The sequence below is a fragment of the Doryrhamphus excisus genome, chromosome 13, assembly GCF_030265055.1.
Source record: "Doryrhamphus excisus isolate RoL2022-K1 chromosome 13, RoL_Dexc_1.0, whole genome shotgun sequence".
Classification (NCBI taxonomy): Eukaryota; Metazoa; Chordata; class Actinopteri; order Syngnathiformes; family Syngnathidae; genus Doryrhamphus; species Doryrhamphus excisus.
The window spans coordinates 3,385,621-3,390,620 of NC_080478.1; the positions used below are offsets into that span (position 1 = coordinate 3,385,621).

General features: G+C 51.7%; 12 non-coding genes and 10 pseudogenes across 12 annotated transcripts; all 22 read right to left on the reverse strand.

Annotated features, from left to right (window-relative positions):
* Nucleotides 1–66: 66 nt before the first annotated feature.
* Nucleotides 67–185, reverse strand: LOC131097938 (5S ribosomal RNA). The gene has a single exon (XR_009116825.1). It is a non-coding gene; the product is annotated as a 5S ribosomal RNA (ribosomal RNA).
* A 112-nt stretch (nucleotides 186–297) lies between these two features.
* Nucleotides 298–406, reverse strand: LOC131100925 (5S ribosomal RNA; annotated as a pseudogene).
* Nucleotides 407–518: 112 nt separating this feature from the next.
* On the reverse strand, nucleotides 519–627 carry LOC131142565 (5S ribosomal RNA; annotated as a pseudogene).
* Nucleotides 628–739: 112 nt separating this feature from the next.
* LOC131140837 (5S ribosomal RNA) lies at nucleotides 740–848 on the reverse strand (annotated as a pseudogene).
* Nucleotides 849–959: 111 nt separating this feature from the next.
* Nucleotides 960–1,078, reverse strand: LOC131098060 (5S ribosomal RNA). Its single transcript, XR_009116942.1, has one exon. It is a non-coding gene; the product is annotated as a 5S ribosomal RNA (ribosomal RNA).
* Nucleotides 1,079–1,190: 112 nt separating this feature from the next.
* LOC131143433 (5S ribosomal RNA) lies at nucleotides 1,191–1,309 on the reverse strand. The gene has a single exon (XR_009133480.1). It is a non-coding gene; the product is annotated as a 5S ribosomal RNA (ribosomal RNA).
* Nucleotides 1,310–1,421: 112 nt separating this feature from the next.
* On the reverse strand, nucleotides 1,422–1,530 carry LOC131101215 (5S ribosomal RNA; annotated as a pseudogene).
* A 112-nt stretch (nucleotides 1,531–1,642) lies between these two features.
* LOC131100869 (5S ribosomal RNA) lies at nucleotides 1,643–1,751 on the reverse strand (annotated as a pseudogene).
* A 112-nt stretch (nucleotides 1,752–1,863) lies between these two features.
* On the reverse strand, nucleotides 1,864–1,982 carry LOC131098855 (5S ribosomal RNA). The gene has a single exon (XR_009117706.1). It is a non-coding gene; the product is annotated as a 5S ribosomal RNA (ribosomal RNA).
* Nucleotides 1,983–2,094: 112 nt separating this feature from the next.
* LOC131140987 (5S ribosomal RNA) lies at nucleotides 2,095–2,203 on the reverse strand (annotated as a pseudogene).
* A 112-nt stretch (nucleotides 2,204–2,315) lies between these two features.
* On the reverse strand, nucleotides 2,316–2,434 carry LOC131099879 (5S ribosomal RNA). The gene has a single exon (XR_009118650.1). It is a non-coding gene; the product is annotated as a 5S ribosomal RNA (ribosomal RNA).
* A 112-nt stretch (nucleotides 2,435–2,546) lies between these two features.
* On the reverse strand, nucleotides 2,547–2,665 carry LOC131097939 (5S ribosomal RNA). Its single transcript, XR_009116826.1, has one exon. It is a non-coding gene; the product is annotated as a 5S ribosomal RNA (ribosomal RNA).
* Nucleotides 2,666–2,777: 112 nt separating this feature from the next.
* LOC131098693 (5S ribosomal RNA) lies at nucleotides 2,778–2,896 on the reverse strand. Its single transcript, XR_009117556.1, has one exon. It is a non-coding gene; the product is annotated as a 5S ribosomal RNA (ribosomal RNA).
* A 112-nt stretch (nucleotides 2,897–3,008) lies between these two features.
* LOC131141953 (5S ribosomal RNA) lies at nucleotides 3,009–3,117 on the reverse strand (annotated as a pseudogene).
* A 112-nt stretch (nucleotides 3,118–3,229) lies between these two features.
* On the reverse strand, nucleotides 3,230–3,348 carry LOC131098745 (5S ribosomal RNA). The gene has a single exon (XR_009117605.1). It is a non-coding gene; the product is annotated as a 5S ribosomal RNA (ribosomal RNA).
* Nucleotides 3,349–3,460: 112 nt separating this feature from the next.
* On the reverse strand, nucleotides 3,461–3,579 carry LOC131097477 (5S ribosomal RNA). Its single transcript, XR_009116380.1, has one exon. It is a non-coding gene; the product is annotated as a 5S ribosomal RNA (ribosomal RNA).
* Nucleotides 3,580–3,691: 112 nt separating this feature from the next.
* Nucleotides 3,692–3,800, reverse strand: LOC131140990 (5S ribosomal RNA; annotated as a pseudogene).
* A 112-nt stretch (nucleotides 3,801–3,912) lies between these two features.
* Nucleotides 3,913–4,031, reverse strand: LOC131099880 (5S ribosomal RNA). The gene has a single exon (XR_009118651.1). It is a non-coding gene; the product is annotated as a 5S ribosomal RNA (ribosomal RNA).
* Nucleotides 4,032–4,143: 112 nt separating this feature from the next.
* Nucleotides 4,144–4,262, reverse strand: LOC131097940 (5S ribosomal RNA). The gene has a single exon (XR_009116827.1). It is a non-coding gene; the product is annotated as a 5S ribosomal RNA (ribosomal RNA).
* A 112-nt stretch (nucleotides 4,263–4,374) lies between these two features.
* LOC131097336 (5S ribosomal RNA) lies at nucleotides 4,375–4,493 on the reverse strand. The gene has a single exon (XR_009116245.1). It is a non-coding gene; the product is annotated as a 5S ribosomal RNA (ribosomal RNA).
* A 112-nt stretch (nucleotides 4,494–4,605) lies between these two features.
* Nucleotides 4,606–4,714, reverse strand: LOC131141822 (5S ribosomal RNA; annotated as a pseudogene).
* Nucleotides 4,715–4,826: 112 nt separating this feature from the next.
* On the reverse strand, nucleotides 4,827–4,935 carry LOC131142116 (5S ribosomal RNA; annotated as a pseudogene).
* Between the last annotated feature and the right edge of the window lie 65 nt (nucleotides 4,936–5,000).

Sequence of the window (5,000 nt, forward strand, 5' to 3'; positions counted from 1 at the left end):
ACTAGACTCCAGCAAAAAGTGTCAAACAGCGCCCTCTGCTGTCAGGCAAGAGCAGAAACCATATAAAGCTTACAGCACCTGGTATTCCCAGGCGGTCTCCCATCCAAGTACTAACCAGGCCCGCCCCTGCTTAGCTTCCGAGATCGGACGAGATCGGGCTTTTTCAGGATAGTATGGCCGTAAGCTGCAAGATCAACTGAAAAGATCCTATTTGAAGGTGACGCAGGCCAAACTAGACTCTGGCAAAAAGTGTCAAACAGCGCCCTTTGCTGTCAGGCAAGAGCAGAAACCATAAAAAGCTTACAGCACCTGGTATTCCCATGCGGTCTCCCATCCAAGTACTAACCAGGCCCGCCCCTGCTTAGCTTCCGAGATCGGGCGTTTTCAGGGTAGTATGGCCGTAAGCTGCCAGGTGAACTGAAAAGATCCTATTTGAAGGTGACGCAGGCCAAACTAGACTCCAGCAAAAAGTGTCAAACAGCGCCCTCTGCTGTCAGGCAAGAGCAGAAACCATATAAAGCTTACAGCACCTGGTATTCCCAGGCGGTCTCCCATCCAAGTACTAACAAAGCCCGCCCCTGCTTAGCTTCCGAGATCGGACTTTTTCAGGATAGTATGGCCGTAAGCTGCCAGATCAACTGAAAAGATCCTATTTGAAGGTGACGCAGGCCAAACTAGACTCTGGCAAAAAGTGTCAAACAGCGCCCTTTGCTGTCAGGCAAGAGCAGAAACCATAAAAAGCTTACAGCACCTGGTATTCCCAGGCGGTCTCCCATCCAAGTACTAACCAGGCCCGCCCCTGCTTAGCGTCCGAGATCGGGCGTTTTCAGGGTAGTATGGCCGTAAGCTGCCACGTCAACTGAAAAGATCCTATTTGAGGGTGACGCAGGCCAAACTAGACTCTGGCAAACAGTGTCAAACAGCGCCCTTTGCTGTCAGGCAAGAGCAGAAACCATAAAAGCTTACAGCACCTGGTATTCCCAGGCGGTCTCCCATCCAAGTACTAACCAGGCCAGCCCCTGCTTAGCTTCTGAGATCGGACGAGATCGGGCGTTTTCAGGGTAGTATGGCCGTAAGCTTTAAGGGCAACTGAAAAAATCTTATTTGAAGGCGACGCAGGCCAAACTAGACTCCAGCAAAAAGTGTAAAACAGCGCCCTCTGCTGTCAGGCAAGAGCAGAAACCATAAAAAGCTTACAGCACCTGGTATTCCCAGGCGGTCTTCCATCCAAGTACTAACCAGGCCCGCCCCTGCTTAGCTTCCGAGATCGGACGAGATCGGGCGTTTTCAGGGTAGTATGGCTGTAAACTGCCAGGTCAACTGAAAAGATCCTATTTGAAGGTGACGCAGGCCAAACTAGACTCTGACAAAAAGTGTCAAACAGCGCCCTTTGCTGTCAGGCAAGAGTGGAAACCATAAAAAGCTTACAGTACCTGGTATTCCCAGGTGGTCTCCCATCCAAGTACTAACCAGGCCCGCCCCTGCTTAGCTTCCGAGATCGGGCGTTTTCAGGGTAGTATGGCCGTAAGCTGCCAGGTCAACTGAAAAGATCCTATTTGAAGGTGACGCAGGCCAAACTAGACTCCAGCAAAAAGTGTCAAACAGCGCCCTCTGCTGTCAGGCAAGAGCAGAAACCATAAAAAGCTTACAGCACCTGGTATTCCCAGGGGGTCTCCCATCCAAGTACTAACCAGGCCCGCCCCTGCTTAGCTTCCGAGATCGGGCGTTTTCAGGGTAGTATGGCCGTAAGCTGCCAGGTCAACTGAAAAGATCCTGTTTGAAGGCGACGCAGGCCAAACTAGACTCTGGCAAAAAGTGTCAAACAGCGCCCTCTGCTGTCAGGCAAGAGCAGAAACCATAAAAAGCTTACAGCACCTGGTATTCCCAGGCGGTCTCCCATCCAAGTACTAACCAGGCCCGCCCCTGCTTAGCTTCCGAGATCGGACGAGATCGGGCGTTTTCAGGGTAGTATGGCCGTAAGCTTTAAGGACAACTGAAAAAATATTATTTGAAGGCGACGCAGGCCAAACTAGACTCCAGCAAAAAGTGTCAAACAGCGCCCTCTGCTGTCAGGCAAGAGCAGAAACCATAAAAAGCTTACAGCACCTGGTATTCCCAGGTGGTCTCCCATCCAAGTACTAAGCAGGCCCGCCCCTGCTTAGCTTCCGAGATCGGGCGTTTTCAGGGTAGTATGGCCGTAAGCTGCCAGGTCAACTGAAAAGATCCTATTTGAAGGTGACGCAGGCCAAACTAGATTCCAGCAAAACATGTCAAACAGCGCCCTCTGCTGTCAGGCAAGAGCAGAAACCATGAAAAGCCTACAGCACCTGGTATTCCCAGGCTGTCACCCATCCAAGTACTAACCAGGCCCGCCCCTGCTCAGCTTCCGAGATCGGACGAGATCGGGCGTTTTCAGGGTAGTATGGCCGTAAGCTGCCAGATCAACTGAAAAGATCCTATTTGAAGGCGACGCAGGCCAAACTAGACTCCAGCAAAAAGTGTCAAACAGCGCCCTCTGCTGTCAGGCAAGAGCAGAAACCATATAAAGCTTACAGCACCTGGTATTCCCAGGCGGTCTCCCATCCAAGTACTAACCAGGCCCGCCCCTGCTTAGCTTCCGAGATCGGACGAGATCGGGCTTTTTCAGGATAGTATGGCCGTAAGCTGCAAGATCAACTGAAAAGATCCTATTTGAAGGCGACGCAGGCCAAACTAGACTCTGGCAAAAAGTGTCAAACAGCGCCCTTTGCTGTCAGGCAAGAGCAGAAACCATAAAAAGCTTACAGCACCTGGTATTCCCATGCGGTCTCCCATCCAAGTACTAACCAGGCCCGCCCCTGCTTAGTTTCCGAGATCGGACGAGATCGGGCGTTTTCAGGGTTGTATGGCCGTAAGCTGCCAGGTCAACTGAAAAGATCCTATTTGAAGGTGACGCAGGCCAAACTAGACTCTGGCAAACAGTGTCAAACAGCGCCCTTTGCTGTCAGGCAAGAGCAGAAACCATAAAAAGCTTACAGCTCCTGGTATTCCCAGGCGGTCTCCCACCCAAGTACTAACCAGGCCCGCCCCTGCTTAGCGTCCGAGATCGGGCGTTTTCAGGGTAGTATGGCCGTAAGCTGCCAGATCAACTGAAAAGATCCTATTTGAAGGTGACGCAGGCCAAACTAGACTCCAGCAAAAAGTGTCAAACAGCGCCCTCTGCTGTCAGGCAAGAGCAGAAACCATATAAAGCTTACAGCACCTGGTATTCCCAGGCGGTCTCCCATCCAAGTACTAACCAGGCCCGCCCCTGCTTAGCTTCCGAGATCGGACGAGATCGGGCTTTTTCAGGATAGTATGGCCGCAAGCTGCCAGATCAACTGAAAAGATCCTATTTGAAGGTGACGCAGGCCAAACTAGACTCTGGCAAAAAGTGTCAAACAGCGCCCTTTGCTGTCAGGCAAGAGCAGAAACCATAAAAAGCTTACAGCACCTGGTATTCCCAGGCGGTCTCCCATCCAAGTACTAACCAGGCCCGCCCCTGCTTAGCTCCCGAGATCGGACGAGATCAGGCGTTTTCAGGGTAGTATGGCCGTAAGCTTTAAGGACAACTGAAAAAATATTATTTGAAGGCGACGCAGGCCAAACTAGACTCCAGCAAAAAGTGTCAAACAGCGCCCTCTGCTGTCAGGCAAGAGCAGAAACCATAAAAAGCTTACAGCACCTGGTATTCCCAGGTGGTCTCCCATCCAAGTACTAAGCAGGCCCGCCCCTGCTTAGCTTCCGAGATCGGGCGTTTTCAGGGTAGTATGGCCGTAAGCTGCCAGGTCAACTGAAAAGATCCTATTTGAAGGTGACGCAGGCCAAACTAGATTCCAGCAAAACATGTCAAACAGCGCCCTCTGCTGTCAGGCAAGAGCAGAAACCATGAAAAGCCTACAGCACCTGGTATTCCCAGGCTGTCACCCATCCAAGTACTAACCAGGCCCGCCCCTGCTCAGCTTCCGAGATCGGACGAGATCGGGCGTTTTCAGGGTAGTATGGCCGTAAGCTGCCAGATCAACTGAAAAGATCCTATTTGAAGGCGACGCAGGCCAAACTAGACTCCAGCAAAAAGTGTCAAACAGCGCCCTCTGCTGTCAGGCAAGAGCAGAAACCATATAAAGCTTACAGCACCTGGTATTCCCAGGCGGTCTCCCATCCAAGTACTAACCAGGCCCGCCCCTGCTTAGCTTCCGAGATCGGACGAGATCGGGCTTTTTCAGGATAGTATGGCCGTAAGCTGCAAGATCAACTGAAAAGATCCTATTTGAAGGCGACGCAGGCCAAACTAGACTCTGGCAAAAAGTGTCAAACAGCGCCCTTTGCTGTCAGGCAAGAGCAGAAACCATAAAAAGCTTACAGCACCTGGTATTCCCATGCGGTCTCCCATCCAAGTACTAACCAGGCCCGCCCCTGCTTAGTTTCCGAGATCGGACGAGATCGGGCGTTTTCAGGGTAGTATGGCCGTAAGCTGCCAGGTCAACTGAAAAGATCCTATTTGAAGGTGACGCAGGCCAAACTAGACTCTGGCAAACAGTGTCAAACAGCGCCCTTTGCTGTCAGGCAAGAGCAGAAACCATAAAAAGCTTACAGCTCCTGGTATTCCCAGGCGGTCTCCCATCCAAGTACTAACCAGGCCCGCCCCTGCTTAGCGTCCGAGATCGGGCGTTTTCAGGGTAGTATGGCCGTAAGCTGCCAGGTCAACTGAAAAGATCCTATTTGAAGGTGACGCAGGCCAAACTAGACTCCAGCAAAAAGTGTCAAACAGCGCCCTCTGCTGTCAGGCAAGAGCAGAAACAATAAAAAGTTTACAGCACCTGGTATTCCCAGGCGGTCTCCCATCCAAGTACTAACCAGGCCCGCCCCTGCTTAGTTTCCGAGATCGGGCGTTTTCAGGGTAGTATGGCCGTAAGCTGCCAGGTCAACTGAAAAGATCCTATTTGAAGGTGACGCAGGCCAAACTAGACTCCAGCAAAAAG